This window comes from Chlamydotis macqueenii, chromosome 28 (assembly GCF_036417535.1).
Source record: "Chlamydotis macqueenii isolate bChlMac1 chromosome 28, bChlMac1.mat, whole genome shotgun sequence".
NCBI lineage: Eukaryota > Metazoa > Chordata > Aves > Otidiformes > Otididae > Chlamydotis > Chlamydotis macqueenii.
The window spans coordinates 702,514-719,065 of NC_141583.1; the positions used below are offsets into that span (position 1 = coordinate 702,514).

The 16,552-nt window shown below is 64.1% G+C and overlaps 2 protein-coding genes across 3 annotated transcripts in view; one reads left to right on the top strand and one right to left on the bottom strand.

Annotated features, from left to right (window-relative positions):
* Window positions 1-16,552, bottom strand: part of INTS3 (integrator complex subunit 3) — a 187,142-nt gene that overhangs the window by 108,138 nt on the left and 62,452 nt on the right. The gene's annotated exons all lie outside the window — the stretch shown is intronic.
* Window positions 1-16,552, top strand: part of GATAD2B (GATA zinc finger domain containing 2B) — a 33,994-nt gene that overhangs the window by 508 nt on the left and 16,934 nt on the right. The gene's annotated exons all lie outside the window — the stretch shown is intronic.

Here is a 16,552-nt window from a genome sequence, read left to right on the forward strand (position 1 = left end):
GGGAGGCGGGGGCGGCCCAGCCCTCGGGAACGGGCGAGCAGGGCGGGGGGTGGGGATACCCCGCGGTAAAACGGGGTGTTGGCTCTGCCCGGGGGGCGGGGGGGGGCGGGACCGGCTGGGCCGGGGGCGGCGGGGAAGCGGAGGGCGGGCGCTGCCTGGCTCCGGGCCTGGTGTCCGGGGGTGGGGGGTGGGGGTGTCCCCGGGGCAAGGCAGAGCGGGGAGGGGGCGGCCGAGCAGGGTGGCAGCAGCCGCCTCTCCCCGCACCCGGAGGCTTTGGGGGGAGCGGGGTCTGTCCCCCCAAATCCGGGGGGCTGCGGCTGGGTGCCACCGGCGAGCGATGCTGCGATGGAGCGGCCCCCCCCCCCACCACCACGGGGGGGCTCGGGGCTGGCTGCTCCCCCCTGCCCGTCACCCAGAGGGGACACCCCCTTTGTTCCCTGCTCTGCTGCCGGATTTCGGGAGCCGTTCCCGTTTCCTCCTGCCGTTCCCGTTTCCTCCTGCCGTTCCCGTTTCCTCCTGCCGTTCCCGTTTCCTCCTGCCGTTCCCGTTTCCTCCTGCCGTTCCCGTTTCCTCCTGCCGTTCCCGTTTCCTCCTGCCGTTCCCGTTTCCTCCTGCCGTTCCCGTTGCGGCGTTCCGTGGGAACGGGGGATTGCCTGTCCCCGCCTCGCTGTGCCGCCGGTTGGGAAAAGCGGGATTCCTGCCCCGCGGATTCTGCCTCCTCCCTTCGCTCCCCTCCTGTTTTCCCAGCGCCGCTTCCCCACCTCAAAACCAGGAGGGGGGCCGCCGGGAAAACTTTGGCATCTCCGCTTTAACCTGGAGCGAGAGGGTTCGGCAGCTGCCACCCCCTTCCGTGTGGGCAGCCCCTTCCCTTTTCCCGTGGGATCGGGGGCGGGGGGGGGGTGAAAATGCCATTTTTGGGGGGGCTCAGGCCCTTCCTCGCCCGGCGTTAGGGGAGCCGGGCAGCGCGGTCGCTCCGTTTCTCAGAATGAGAGCGTTGAGGCGTTTACAAACGCTCGGCTTCCCACCCCCCCCGCGCCTGGAAAGAAGGGGCGCTGCTGGCGGGGTGCTTTGCCAGCGAGGGGGGGGGGGGGGGGAGGAGGAGGTTTGGGCGAGCGGAGGGGCAGCTGGAAGCGAGGAGGAAGAGCGACAGCATATGGATGCGATCGCATCGATTCGCTTTAGCTGCTTTGCCTTCCTCGCCTTCTGTTTGCTGAAATCACCCCCTGAAAAGGGATTTTTTTTTTTTTTTTTCCTTAAATTTTTTTTTTTTTTTTTGAGCCTGCCTCAGCTGCTGACAGGCTGGAGGAGGGGGGGTACGAGCCCGCGGGGAGCGGCGTCCTTCTGGAAGAAGGTGTGGGAGGCTTTGACTCTGATCCCTCGGTGGGGGCTGGGGGAGCGTCGCAGCGGGGCGAGAGGACGGCGCTTTGGAAGGATCGCGCGGGGCTGGCTGCCGGCGGGGGGTCGCGGGCCGTGTTTGAGCTCTCCGGGTGTGCGGGGAGGGCCTGCCCCCCACCCCCCCCCCCCCCCCCCCCCCCCAAAACGCTCTGGCACCTCGCTGCAGACCGGCACCGGGGCCAAACCCGGTTTTGGCTCACGTGGGCGTCGGGGCGCTCGGTGCGGGCAGGGCGCCGCTGGGTGCCTTTGCTCCTCGTCCGAACCGCGATCCGGGTGTCCGCGGGGATCCCCCTGCTCGCCGGGATTTCGGAGCGCGCCTGGAATCCGTGGCGTTCCCGGTTCTCCTGGGCGCGTCGGACCCGTGCGGGCGCTGGCGCCCCGATTTCCGAGCCGCTCGGCTCTTCAGCTCGAGGTGCAACCTTCGCTTTGGCGCTTTTCCTGATCACGAGGCCGCGCGAAACCCAGCGTGACGTGCGGCTGACGGGGAGCATCCATCTTTGCGGCGCTGCGGTCTGCCCGTGCCGAGGGCCGCCTGCCTTCCTCTTCCGCACCCGGCTCCGCTCGGAGCATCCCGGGGCCCTGCTGCGCTGCCGGCCGCTCCGGCGCGGCGAGAGGGTACGGCTGCCTCCTTTTGGGCGTTTCTGGGAGGGGGAGAGCAGAAATATCTCCTCGGCTGAGTTAATTAAACTCGAGACGCTTTTGAAAAGCGTCTTCGCTGCCAAAATTTTCTTCCGAGGGAGCGGCGCGGGGCGCGTGGTCAGCCGCCCGGGAGGCGCGGGGGGTTTCAAACGCCAGGAGCTTCCCCGGAGCTGCCTCCGTCGCTCGCTGGTTCCCGCCGCGTTCGGGAAAAGCAATCACTGGAGCTTTAAAAAAAATTAATTTCCCTGTTAACTGACAACTCTCCGTGCTTTGTTCTCCCCCCCGCCAACCACAGCCGGTGCCCCGGGCTTGCGGGGGGCAGCGGGCCGCGGCCCCTGCGCGCCGGAGAGCTCGCCCGCTTTTGGGAACCGGGCCGGGGGAGCCCGTGCCTGGCCAGCGGCCCCGCTCGGGTGGAGGGGTTGCACCGCTCCGTCGTAAGAATTGCTGATTTGGGGAATATTTTGGAGGTTACAAGAAGCAGGGATGCGGGAAAAAAAAGCTCTCTTGTGTTTTTACAACCCAGCGTGTTGCCCCCCGGAGAGCGGGGCGTTGGGTTCGGGAGGCGTTTGAAGCTGCGGATGCGCGAGCGCCGAACGCGCGGCTCTGCGTCGCGTTTGTGCCGAGGCCCAACAGCGAAATGTGTCTGTTTTAAATAAAAAAAAAAACGGAGATTGGCCATAAATCTGATCCCGGGTAAAGCCATCGACCTCGTGCGCAGGAGTCCCGCCTATCGGGCCGCGCCGCGTGCCGCTGCGGTGTTATGGCGCCGGATCCGGCGCTGGACGACGGAGACGGAACCGCGCGGCCGCGGTTCGGGGATGCGTTTGCTCCCGTCGCTCCGCGCCGCTGCCAGCGGTCCCTCCGCCGGTCCGGGGTTTCGCCCCCGCGGGTTTGCGCTCCTTAGAGGCGGCTCGGCGGAGCCCGGTTGCAGGCGGCTGGGGGTTTGGTTTGCCGCGATTTTTCTGTCGCCGTTGCGCGGAGGTTTTATTTAAAACACGCGGGCTGATCGATTGCCGTTCCGCGAGTCGGCTCGCGGTGTCTCGGGGCGACGCGCCGGCCGCGGGGCCCGGGACGCGAGGCGTTGCGCCGAGCCCGCGTTCCTCTCCTCCCTGGCGCCGACAGGTCGTTTCTCTCCGTCGCTTTCGGTGTTGCAGGTGGTTTGGCTGTTGGAAAAATAAAAATCACGCACCTCCTCCCTGGCTGCGCTTTCTTCGGGCGGTTTCTGTGGAAAGCGGCGGCAGAGCGCGGAGCTGTGCTCGCGCGCGTCCCGGGGGAGCGTCTGCCCGGGGAGAGGCGCGTTTTGCGCCGCGCGTGCTTGCGTGAGAGCTGGAGCCGCCGTGCTTATCTGGGTCATCAACGAGGACTCCTCTTTAGTTATTTTTTCTCCCTTAACGAGCGTTACTCTGAACTCGGGACTTTGATGGACGCTCAGCCTGCCCCGTGCTGCGGCCGGGGTCTGGCTTTCGGGGGCTCGGACGCCCAGCTCGCCGAGCGCAGCACCCCAGGCCTCCCGGCTCTTTCCAGACCCCTGGCTAAGCTGGGAACCGGCCTGCCGCCGCCTTCTGCCAGGCCGACGTTATTTCCCGGGTTAGCCGGGCAGAGGGTGGAAGCCGTCCCGGCGTCGTGGCGACGGACGTGGCTCGGCCTCAGCGCGGGGAGGGGAGCTGGGGCGCGGGGAGCGCCAGGCGCGGGGGGCTTCGTTTGGGCGTCGCAAGTCCCTCGAGCTGCGCGGCTTTTCCGTCTCGTACGCCTTTCCTTGCCGGGGTTCCCTGCCCTTCGCTCTCTCCCCTTCAGAAGCCCAAAATCTTACAGAATGCCATGAGGATTGTTTTCTTTTCATGGAACGGGGGAAAACTGAAGCGGTTTCAGGGTTTTTTGTCATTTTTCCCCAGCGTGGCCCGCGTAACTGGGGCAGAGCTCTGCGTCGCGGGCGCAGGAGCGAGGTGCTCCCTCCGTTGTCCCGCCTCGGGTGGTTTTGGGTGTGTCGAGCGCCTCGTTGCCTGCGCAGACCCCGGAAAGGTGGGAGGTGGGCCGAGGAGGAGGCCGCGGTGCTGCGGTTTAGGGGTTTAATGGTTTTTCTCCGTTATTTTCATATAAATGTGCCTTATCGCTTGGAACTGACCGCTCAGCCCTCGCAGGCAGGATTGTTTAAGGTGCGTTGAGGAAAGGGATAACGCAAACCAACGGCTCGCCCTTAGTTTTCCGGCTCTGCCCCTTGGATGCGGAATATTATCCGGTCCTTTGCGATAGCGGTATCCGGAACGTGTCTGAGATCCTTCTGGAGAGCAGCACCAGCCTTTGGAATCCGGAGGGTGTGAGGAGAGGCGCCTCCGAGCCTCCTCTCTAAAATTAGACCCGAGGCCGGCGCGGAGGAGTCTATAAAGAGCCTCGGGGCTTTTTTTCTGCGGAGCCTCGGCGCGATCGTTGCACGTTGGTGCTGCGAAGCCGCATCCATTTTGTTTCATCCGCAGTCAAAGTCTCTCGGCTTCGCGGCGGCGGCGGCAGGTGTTTCCAGGTAGGCGGTGCCAGCTCCGGTGGAGCCGCGCACGTGCCGGGGTGGCTTTCGCCGGATGGAGGCTGCTGCTGCGGGGCTTTGAGCGCGCGTTTTGGTGCTGAACCCTGAAACCGTCCCGTTTCAGAGTCCCGGGGGCGGATTAGAGGCGTGCAGGCCCTGCCTGCTTGCTCAGGGTCGGAGCAGCGTCGCGCCGGATGACGGGAAGAGCGGGAGAGAGGCGTTAACGGACCGTTGAGAGAGGTTCTTGGTTGAGGCCGGAATGAGCTGCGTCTCCTCCGGTCCCGCGGCGCGACGGGGAGCGCTGGGGGAGGAGGAAAGGTGTCCCGCCGTGCGCGGAGCCGTGGGAGGATCTGCATGCGTTTCCTCCCGCTCGTTGGCTTTCCGTCGCAGCGGTTGGCGTTCTCGGAGCGGTTCTTTTCCTGCATCGCTTTGTTTCATGGCAGAGGGCGGGTTTAGGTGAGACGTACGGAAAAACCCTTCCCTGGGAGGTGGTGAGCGCTGGCCCAGGCTGCCCAGAGAGGTGGTGGATGCCCCATCCCTGGAAACATCCCAGGCCAGGTTGGCCGGGGCTCTGAGCACCCTGATCCGGTTGGAGATGTCCCTGCTCCGTGCAGGGGGGTTGGACTGGGTGGGCTTGAACGCTCCCTCCCCACCCAGACCCTTCCGGATACGGGAGGGAGAGGGACAGCCCGCGATGCCGCTGACAGGGTGCGTGCCGCTGACGGGTTCGGGGTTGAACGGTTCGCTCCTGGTCTCATTTTTTTTTTTCCTCCCTTTTCTCGACTCCCTCACGCAGTTTGTCGGAGAGGAAGGACAGTTCGCTGTAACGAGTTGTGAAAGTTGTCTCCCCGCAGTGGGGCTTCGCTTTTCCCTTTGTCTGCAGCAGAGCCGCTGTTTGGGTAGAAGAAAATTAACTTTGTCCCTGGAAAGACAAAAGAGCTGAAACCCCTCGCTGCTGAGCGGAGCTGGGGGCAGGACGCTGTCGCGAAGGGCCCGTGTGCTCTGCCAGTCGTCACGTTTGGGGTTTGGTTTTTTTTTTTTTTTTTTTGTAATCTGGAGTTTTAAATTCAAACACTTTGCCGTTTAAAAGTGGTTTTTTTACATCTCTGTGTATTTGTTTTCCCAGTCGGTCGCTGAGAGCTGCGTGCGCGTATCCCGACACGAACCGCGTGAGGTGAACGAAGCTCCGCGGCGCCCGGGCAAACGTCTGCGGTGCAAGCTCTCGGCCGGCGCTCCGGCGGCTCCCCGCGTGCGGGAGGGACCGGGATACGGAGCGGGAAAGGCGCTCGGCCTGCTGCTGCTGCCTCGCCGCGTGGCTGCGGGGAGCCGTGAGGGGTTTGTTAACGGGGGATCGCCGGCTCCGGCGGGTGGCCGGGCTGAGCGCGCAGCAGGGCTTGGACTGAGGAGCAGCCGGAAATCAGGGCGTTGGCTGAGCTGCTCCCAGTTTGCTCCCAGTTTAAATCTGGTGGTTCGTGGCGATGCCCGCTGCGCAGGGTGCAGCTCGCGCAGGTGGAGGCGCTGCAGCGGAGCTGCCGGCCCCTCGGACCCGTCTGTTGCCTGGCTGCCGTTGTCGCCAGCCGGGAGGTGATGCTCCGTGGGGTTTGGTTTTTTTAATTAATTTTCCGAAGGGAATTTTGAGGGAGAGGAAACCAACCGGACAGGTGCAGGCTTCCAGAGAGCTCCAAGATGGTGGCTTGGTAAGAGTCCCTTGTGGTTAAGTCCAAGCGGAACGCGCGGTCCCCTTCCGTGGATTGCTCCTTCGCTCGCTCCTTGCTGAAGTCCCCGATCCCAGTTGACTCGTGGAGACCCAGCTCCCCAAATACCCCCCGGCGCCGTGCCGGTCCCGTCTGGCGCGTCGGGAGCGTATCGCCTTCGCCCCTGCAACGATCTCGGCGAGCCAGCGGCCCCGCGGAGGAGAGCGGCGCTGCGGGGTCCGCGGCTGGAGCCCGCGCTCTCGGTACGAAGGCGCCGGTTCCACGCGACGTTGCGTGTGCGGCGGCCCCGCAACGACACGCGTGTCCGCTGGCGTAGGGGAAAAATGCTAGTGCGCTTGTTTTTGAAGGAGTGGCTTTAGCGGAAGATCAGATCCCGAGTTTCTTCAGCAAAACTGGTTTAGGACGGCCTCCCTTCCTGGCTCGGCCGTGTTCGTCAGCGTGTTGCTGGGGTTTGGATAAATCCGGGGAGCAGCGCGTCGTCGGGAAGCCGCTGCAACCCACCAGCGATGTCCTGGCCGCTTTGCTGGGCGGCAGACAGCGGCGTTGCGTGTTTCGCTGTGCCGGCCAGCCCGCGTTCTCCGTGACCTGCACGTGGGGTTCGGCTGGGCCGCCAGCAGCCCCGGACTCCTCGCTTTCCCGTCCCCTGTTTGTGGCTTTCCTCTCGCACCGGCGTTTTTGCGCGAATCGTACCTGCGGCGGGGGTGCGCCGGTCGGGACTGGCCCGTAGAAGATGAAATAGCTGAGCTACGCTGAGCAGGTCTGCTCCTGGTGAACCTTCTGCTCCCCGTCAGCTCGCGGGTGAGACCTCCTTAACCTTTGCCTGGAGATCAGCAAGCTTTGAAGTTGTGTTGAACGGCAGTTTAGGTCTCCAGTTTAAAAAGAATCCGTTCCTTCCCTCGTGTGTTGTCTTCCAGTTCTACCAAAATACTTCCAAGCGCTCGTTGTTAGGCTGGAGCTGTGTGGTGATGATGATGATGGTCTGCTTGCTGCCAGCTAATGAGAAGAGAGGAAAAAGTCCAAAAAACACAAAAAGGAGGGGGTTTGATGAGGAACCCTCTGTTTTGGAGGAGAAGAGGCAGCTCGGGTGGCAGACATGCCCGACGGACAGCGCGGGTGGGGAATGGGCAAGGAGGGGAGAAGTGAGTCCTGGTGAGACCCACCCTGGAGAGGAGGAGGCTCCGGGGAGACCTGAGAGTGGCCCCCCAGCGCCTGAAGGGGGCTGCAGGAAATCGGGGAGAACGTCTCCAGCAGGGCCTGGTGGGACAGGACGGGGCGTGATGGTTTTATGTGAAAAGAGGGGGGATTCAGACGCGATATAAGGGAAAAAATTGTTACTCTGAGGGTGGTGGAGCGCTGGCCCAGGTTGCCCAGAGAGGCGGTGGATGCCCCATCCCTGGAAACGTCCCAGGCCAGGTTGGCCGGGGCTCTGAGCACCCTGATCTGGTTGGAGATGTCCCTGCTCCGTGCAGGGGGGTTGGGCTGGGTGGGCTTTGAAGGTCCCTCCCCACCCAAACCGCTCCGCGGTTCTAATCCGCAGTACCAGCAGCCTGGATCCTGAGCTGTGTCTCAGCCCTTCGGTTCCTCGCGGAGCCTCACCCGGAGATCCCGCGCGGGATGGGCGGCACTGAGGAGCGCTGCGGCCGGCGTCCCCGTCCTCGGGTGACGGCGCTGTTGCTGCTCTGAGCCGCTGGCTGTTCCTGCTGCTGTGCGTTGGCCGCCGCCTGTCTGTCCGGGGCTCTCCGGTTCTGGTCGAACTGCCGGTTCGGCAGCAGCGCCGAAGGAGATCTCGGTCTCCTCCCCGGTGACTGGTGACACCTGCCGCTCCTGGCGTCGTGGGCTTTCTTCTCGCCCCAGCTTCACGCAGCAGGTCTGTGTGTGAAATGGCCCTTCCTGCCGTCTTCTCACCCAGCGCTGGGAGCCTCCTGCGCCCAACCTCGTTACCCGGCCGTGCCTTCAGACCCGCCCTCTGCTCTTCGTCTCCTACCCCTTCCCCCGCGTGGTCAGACGCGACGGGTTCGTCCCCAGTCCCCGGGGTCGGGAGCGTTACCTGATTTTTGTTGCTTATTTTGGGATTGCGGCGCCGGTCGCGTGTGGTGGTCACATCCTGGGTTAGACCTTGCCCTGCCGTTACCACGCTACGTCCGTCCTTCAACGAGCGACTTCATAATTCAGACTTTCCCAATATTTCCTCCCAAAAAATAAACTCTGCCATCGCATCCTGCTTTTCCGGTTGGCCGCCTCTTCCTCACCTACCTGGGAAAGCCGGAAGTTTGCCGCCTGGAGACCCTTGCCGCCTGTCCTTTGTGTGTTTGTCCGTTGGAATCGCTGAGGAAGCGTGAATGGCGAGGAGACGGGGACGTCCGGGCTGATCCCCCAGCCGAGCCGGGGGAACGGGGAGGGGTTCTCCGCGATGGATCGCCTGCGGATGATGAACGGGGTTCGGGAAACAGAGCCGCGCAAAAGCAGCTGTCGGCGCTTCCGCGGGCTCCCTCAGAGAGGGCTTTTCACCCTGGAAACAGAAGCACCCCGTGAAAGGACCCTAAAATTCAGTTAAAGGAGGGGCGCGGTGGCGTTTCACCAGTACCTCTCCCCGTCCTGGCCCTGGGGATCTCTCGCGAGCCTGGCGACAGCGGGACCGAGGGCAGAGCGGGAGGGGACGTCTCCAGCCGGCCCTGATGTGCTGGAAGCGTTTAATCGCTAGCGAAGCTCCGCACGCCTTGGAACAAGGATGAAAGCTCCGGAGGAGGATGGGGAGCGTGGAAAAAGCATGAAACGGTCCCAGAAATCAGCGGTGGAAGCGGCTGAGGACAGAGAGGAAAACCGAAGAAAGCTTTTGCTGGGTGGGCTGGCGCTGGTGAGGGGTGGGACGGGGAGGTGCGGGATGGCGGTTTCCGGAGGAACCGTTTCGGGTCGTGCGGTCTCCTCTTCCATACCAGCTGATGTTTCTCCGTGACGCGCGGAAGAAATTACAGGCTGCAAGGCTGAGCAGAGCTCCCTGCGCGGGGCTGGGAATACCAGTGAACACCAGTGAGTACCAGTGTGTGGACTGGGGCTGCACCGCTTGCAGTCGGTGTTGGGGAGCTGAATTCCGGCTGCAAAGACTCACGGGGAGGACATGTTCCTTAGGCGTGAGTGCTGAGAGACAGCAGAACCATCTCCGTCCTGGGTTTTCGGTGAAGAGTCGGCTCTGAGACCAGGCCCACGCCGGGCTGTGGTGAGGGTGACGGCGTCTGCGGAGGGAGAGGAAGACCAGTGCCTGGATCGTAGAATCCCAGAAGGGTTTGGGTGGAAAGGGACCTCAGAGCCCATCCAGTTCCCCCCCTGCCCGGGGCAGGGACATCTCCAACCAGAGCAGGGCGCTCGCAGCCCCGTCCAGCCCTGGGACGCTGCCAGGGACGGGGCACCCGCAGCTCCTCCGGGCACCCTGGGCCAGGGCCTCACCGCCTCACAGGGAAGGATTTCTTCCTTACGTCCCTCTGCCAGTTCACAGCCATCGCCCCTCGTCCTCGGCCAAAGTCCCTCCAGTTTTTGTCAGCCCCCTTCGGCACTGGGAGCCGCTCTCAGCTCTCCCCGGAGCCTCCTCTTCTCCAGGCTGAACAGCCCCAGCTCTCCCAGCCCGGCCTCACAGCAGAGCTGCTCCAGCCCCCCATCATCCGCGTGGCCTCCTCTGGGCCCTCTCCAGCAGCTCCACGTCCTTCTGCTGTTCGGGGCTCCAGAGCTGGACGCAGCGCTGCAGGGGGGTCTCACCAGAGCGGGGCAGAGGGGCAGGGTCCCCTCCCTCACCCCCTGCCCACGCTGCTGGGGTGCAGCCCAGGGTGCCGCTGGTTTCTGGGCTGCCGGCGCACGTTGCCGGCTCACCCCCCAGCACCCCCCAGTCCTCAGGGCTGCTCCCCATCCATTCCCCGCTCGGACTGGATTTGCGCTGGGATCGCCCCCGCCCGCGGGCAGGACCTGGCCCTTGGCCCGGTTGAACCCCGCGAGGGTGGCACGGGCCCAGCTCTCCAGCCCGGCCGGGCCCCTCAGGATGGCTCCCTCCCCTCCAGCGCCTGGACGGCACCGCGCAGCTCGGTGTCGTCGCTGAACTTGCGGAGGCTGCGTCTTTCTGAAGGCTCCTCAGCCGTGATGCGCTTGGACTCGCTCTTCAAAACATGCCGATTTATTTCCCCGTGCTTCTCCCCTTCGCTCTCCCGTGACCCTGCGCTCAGTCCGCATGCTTTCCATGGACGCCGCCTGGAAATAAATCTGAACTGGGGCCCGAACCACCGCCTCATTAGCTTATAAATCTATGGTAACTACCGTGTAATTAAAGCCTAATTAGTTATTTCTCCCTTTGTAAACGAAATTGTTCCGTTTTTTATCTACTAAAGGCGAAGCGCGGTAGTAGCAGTGCTCGGAGCGGCGCTGAGCCCCCGCTCCGTCGCCAGCTCCTGCGCAGCCCGCGGGCCGGCTGAGGGGGGTCGTTCCGGGGCGATTACGCGGTGATTTGTGTCAGCGTTGCGCTGCGCCGCGGCCTTGTTTTTAGAAGATGGTTTGGTAACGCCTTCCGCGTGTAACACCGGCGCAGCCCGCGCGCTGTCCTGGAGAAGAGGCGAGCTGCGAGTCGCTTGCTCCTGCTCGCTCCACGGGTGTAGTGCGGACGCTCGTTAAGCACAGGGGGTCTCCAAACCGAGCCTGGCGCTCTCGTTAACCTTCGATTAGCACCATTTTGAGGTGTGCCGCCCAAAATGGAAGGTTCCCGTTGCAGCGGTTACTTCACGCCAGCCGTTCCCGTCGAGGCGCCGACGCCCGTGCCGGGTTTGCGCTGGGGTCCGGGTGACCTGCTCGTCAGCTCCGGAAAATACCTGAACGCCTCGTTAACGGAGGGGATTTGGACCTGATGAAGGCTGCGGCATGGAGCGGTGGGTGAGCCCGAGCCCTCTCCCCTCGGAGAGGAACTTTAAACGGTGAAATCGTCGGCGATACCTCGTGAGAAGGATACAGTCAGTCACAAAAACCTGCTCCAAGCCTCTGGGCCCGTTTCTGGACGCGTGAGGGCAGAGCTCCGGGTGGGCCGGTGGTGGCGGCCCAGCCGCGCTCGCCGTCCCCTCAGGCTCCTCGGCTCGGGTTCTCCTCGCGGCTTCCGGGGGCGTCGGCGTTGGTTCCGCTGTCAGCGTGGAGAAGCCCAGCTCCATAATTCCGGTTTTATGAAAATGGTGGGCGGAGCGGCGCTGGACCGGGTGGACGTGAGCCGTTCTGTCCTCGTTGCTGTTGGAGGAGCTGCCGGACGCTCAAAATGCACGTTAATTCCTTAACGAGGCCTCGAGCGCGTCGCCGTCGTCCTTACCGCTGGTTCCTCCCGCGTCTCGGCTCTCCCCGCTCGCGTCCCCTCCGGACTGGAGGGCGGCCGTTCCTCGGCCGTCGGGGATCGGAGCCGTGGGGATCGGTCATTTTTGGGGATTTGGGTAGCACAGCCCGGCCTGAGGCGTGGTAGAGCCGTCTCCGCTGCGGTGCGGTCTCGGGCGCCGCCAAAATCCCGCCGCATCCTTTCTCTCCGACGAAGGAGGGAAGCCAAGATGCCGACTATCAACCGGCGTCTTCCAAACCGTCTGGGTGCTTGAAACCAACCGCGGCCGAGGTGCGGAGGTGCCCTCCTCCAGCGAGCAGGGACGCCCCGGCGCCGCGTGCGGAGAGCTGGGCGACGGAGGGGACGCCGGGACGCCTCCCCCCGCCCGGGCCTGCGGCGTTTGGCTTTTGGCGGTGGGGAGGAACGCGCCGTGGCCAGGCGAGGGACCCCAGCGCGGTTTTTTCGGGAGCGAAACGGTTAAAATACCATCGCAGGAAAGGAGCTCTCATGAATGAAGACAAAGTTTGGCGGGGGGCCAGGGGCTGCTGGCGCGGGGGGGCGGGGGGAGCGGGGGGGGGCGGCAGCCAACTGACTCCTACACCACAGCCCACTTGAAAAAAAAAAAAAAAAAAATTAAGAGATAATTCCATGTCCTGAGGTTACAAACCGGCTTCAACTGGATTTTTTTTTTTTTCTCCTTTTTTTTTTTTTTTTTTTTTTTTTTCCTCTTTTTCCCTGCCCCGCGCGGCATGATGGGTAAAAGTAAGCATCCCCTTTTCTTTTGTTTAATATAACAGTACGGCGCATGATTGGCAGGGAAGTGCCCGGCCGCAGACAGGGCTGCCGCGCGTCCCCGCGGGGGGATGGCACGCGGGGCTCCTCCTCGCCCCCCGGCCCGCGCCCCGGCCCCCCCGGCCCCCCTGCTTCTCTCCCTGATTTTCCTGACAACTAGAGGCGGCGGCGGGCGTGTGGTACCTGTGAGTATTCGTTGGACTTGCCCGCGTTTCGTTTTTTAACAGACAAAAGGTTGGTTACGGATTGTCAGAGCTGCTTTTTTCTCTCTTTTTTTTTTTATTTTTAAGCAGGAGTTTGGCAGCTAACGTAATGTCTTTGCGGAACAATTTCGGGGGAAAACCGGCGCTGTGGCTCGTGTTTGCTGCGGGAGTGATTCCCTTCCCCCTTCCCCCCCCGGCCCACCTCTCTCCAGGCTCCTACCATCGCTATTCCGCTGGAATTCCTGAATCCGACCCTCCCCGCTCCGCCGCTGCGGCGCGAGGCTGATTTGGGGCGTTACAATTAACGATCGCAAAGCGATATTTTTTCCTTTTGTCTGTAGCGCTGATGGTTTGAGGTAACAGCATCCTCCCCTCCTCCCTTCTTTTTTCTTTTAATTTTTTTTTTTTTTTTTCATTTTTCCCCCCTCTTTCCCTGCCGGCCCCGCTGCGCGGAGGCCGCCAGCTGACGGGCACGCGTGGCTCGCCGCCAGCCAGCGCGCAGGAGCGTGCGGCGGCGCGCACAAAGGCCGGGCCCGCAGTCGAGGAAATCGCGGGGCGTTATATAAGGCAGCCTGCGTCATCCCCGGCTCGCGCGGCCTGACGGACGGCGGGGAGAGGCGGGGGAGGCCAGAGGCCGGCGCTCCCTTCCCCCCTCTTTATCAGCAGTACGACAATATTTTATTTTTCTCTCGCTGGCCGGTTCGCGGCGGGTGGGCAGCGTTTCCCAGCTGGCTGTCCCCGAGGCGCACGGTCGCGGCCACGTTCCCCGTCAAGCAGAAATGGTTTTTAGATCTTTTCCCCCTCTTCGAGGGGCAAAAAGCAGCTTTTTTTTTTTTTTGGTCTTTCCCCCTCTCCCCGTCCACCACAACCTGGAAACGGCTCCGTGGGGTGCGGCGTAAGCTCCCGTGCGCTGGATCCGGCGGCGGCGGCGCCTCCTCCGAAGGAATTAACTCAGGAGGGGAGGGCAGGGAGCTTCGTCCTGTGCCAAGCCCAGCCCGGGGCTGCCCCGCGCCGGACAGCGGCCGTGCGGGGTCCCGGGGGGCCGGCGTGGCGTTTCGCGTGCCGCGCGCCGCCCCCGCTGCACCCCTGGGTGCGTTGTCCGGTGGGACGGAGCCGGTTTGGGAGTTGCCGCGCGTCCGTGCCGCCCGCGGTGCGTTTGGGCTCGCGGACAGATATTTCATCGTTCCTCAGCTGGTTTGGTTTCTCGGCGGGGCCGCGGTTGGTTGGGGAGAGGTGAAGGAGGGCGCGGGGGCTGTCGGAGGGGGGCACCGGCGTCCCCCGCCGCTGGGAGCTGGGGACGGGGAGACGGCAGAACTGCTGGAGGAGTTTGCGCCGAAGCGGCCGCAAGAATTCCCAGCCTGCCGCGACCGCGAGGCAGCTCCCCGGCCCCGGCGAAAGCTGCCCGCGCCGTTGGTCTTCTCAGATCTGCTCTTTGTCTTATTCTGCCTCTGCCTGCCCCTCTCTGCGTCCGGCGGGCAGGACCGGCCCGGCGCAGCGCCCGCTTTGTGAATGACTCTCCGTTACGCTCCGTGCGTTTTTTTGGAGGCCCTGCCGTCCCGTTTCCCTTTGTTGAGGCTGCGCTGGGGACCGGCTGTTTCCTTAAAGCCTCCTGCACCTTCTGCCCTGGGCAGAACCCCCGCGCAGGACAGGCTCTGCGCGGTTTCTTCCTCACCTGCGCAGAGATCCCTCCACGGGGCTGCGGCGCAGCGTTTCTCGTTGCGGCTCACACAATAATCCCCGCTCGGCGTGGTGTTCCGCGACGACTCGCCATCCGTCGCATCGGGACTCGGCGCAGCGCGTTTTTGTTCCAGAGCAGTTGTATTTTTTTTTTTTTTCCCCTCCTTTGCATCAGCGTTCTCGCAGATCTCTCCTCAGCCTGCCGAGCCGTTAAGTCCTAATTACCTTTTTAGGTTATTATCCTTTTTATAGCGTCGTATGGAAATGCTCGTCTTGGGAGCCAGCCATTTTGTGTGCGCCGCGTGGAAACGCGCTTTACGACGTCGGTGCTGGTTTGCGTTCAGCCCAGATGGAAGCGGAGACGTCGGAGCGGCATGCCTGCCGGGCTCTGGGCGGCCCCTAGCCGCGCGGTTTCACCGGCGGACGCCGGACGAGGAGCCAAACCGCGCGAGCGCCGCGGTTCGCCTGAGGGCTCGGCGCGGGTTTAGGCGCGCGAGGGGGAGTCGTGCGATTCGGGGGCGCAGAGGCGGCGTTGGAACAGCGGGAGCGGAGCGCGCCCAGGTAAGTTGGACCTCGCCTCCTCGGCGCGCGTAGGTGCCGTTTCTGCTCGCCGGGCCCGGCGGAACGGGGTTCAAACAGCTTTTATTTGCCGTTAGAACAGTTTTTAATATCGAAATCGTGGCGCGGCACCGCTCCTGTGCTTTGGCGGGACCAAGATGGCAGCAGAGCGGCTTGGAGCGCCTTCGCTCTGGCCTGGCCGCGGCGCACAGGGACGGACGCGCTGGTCGGGCGCTCGATCCCTGCGGACGCTGGGGGTCACGCGGGGATGCTGGGGTCTGCGTGCGGCGCCCGAGGTGCTGAGCCTCTGCCCTGCAGCCCAAATTTTTCTCCATCGCGTGTGAAGGTGCCCGCGCGCCCTCGGGTTTTGTGTCGTGAGGCGGGTGGGGGGGACCCGCGGCGCTCTGAATCTGTTCCTGGCCGGTGTTGGTGGCTGAAGCGTGGCTTCTTTCTGGAGGACGACGGCAACCAGAAGCTTTTCCTGCCCGCGGGAGCCGCGGTGCCCTCCTGGCCCTGCCGGCGTGGGGCTGTGTCCGCTCGTCCCTCCTTCCCTGTCAGGCCGGGAGGAGCAGCGTCCTCGTCTGCCGGGGCGTCGCGGCAGATCCGTGCAGCGGTCCGTGCACGTGGACGGGCTTGCGCTGTGCTTGGGCAGAGCAGAAATGAATCTTTCTGGAAAATCGCCTTTTCCAAAGGGCTGCGGGTGCTCCCGGTCTCCTGGAGCTGCAGGTGCCCGTCCGCCCGCGGTCGGTTCTCCCTCTGCGGCGGGTGGCGCTGGCGCTCGTCCTTCACCGCTGCTCCCCGATGATCCCTGCGGAGGACGCCACCGTCCCGTTCCCCGTCGGAGCCTGACCAGCTTGCTACGAGCGCCCCGAACCAGGCAGGGGCTGAAAGGTTTGCTCTCGCTGCTTCGTTCTCCGAGGAGGGCGTGCCGCCGGCGCAGCTCCGGGCCGCCCCGGGCTCGGCCGCGTTCGGCAGCGGCTGCAGGCGGGGCGATGGCGGCGATGTCTCACCCGGACGGCGGCGAAAGAGGAACGGAAATCGACGTGCCGGCTGCACGTGCAGCGCGTCCCTGTGCTCTGCGCGCCAGTACGCGGCGGTGCCGCACGGCCCGTGCCGCACGGCGTGTCCTTGCCCTTCTCCTCCCTGGAAGACGAGCGGCTCCGCAGGGAGCGGAGCGGGCGCCGGCTCTGCTTTGGCTTTTTATTTTCCTTTCGTGCTCTGTGGAGGCAGGAGCGCCGGAGCCGCCCCGGCTCTTCCAGGGCTGTCGGCTGCCTCTGTGCGGCGGCTCCGCTCGTAGCGACTCCTTGTGCCGCTGGAGCGGAGACGAGTGAGGAAACTGGTTGTAACTGGGCGGGGTGGGACTGGAGAGACCTGGAGTCACTGGAACCACGTGGCTGGGGGAAGATTTTCCTTTTAGGCCATGTCCGAGGAGATCCGCTGGAGAGTCCGTCTTGCCTTGGCCGCTCGTGACGGCGGCCGGTGCAAACGGCTGTGCGGGAGGGCAGGGTTGGCAGGAGGGTTTTGGAGCGCGCCGCAGGAGGTTTTGGCTCTGGATGGTTCAGAGAGAAGGCGGATCCGAGATCCCTCGTGGCGGATCCGAGATCCCTCGTGGCGGATCCCAGATCCCTCATGGCGGATCCGAGATCCCTCGTGGCGGATCCAGGAGGAGGAGAAGAGGAGACTCCTCTTGCCTGGCCGGGGATGGAGCGTCAGCATTCCCGGTCCCGGCTGATCC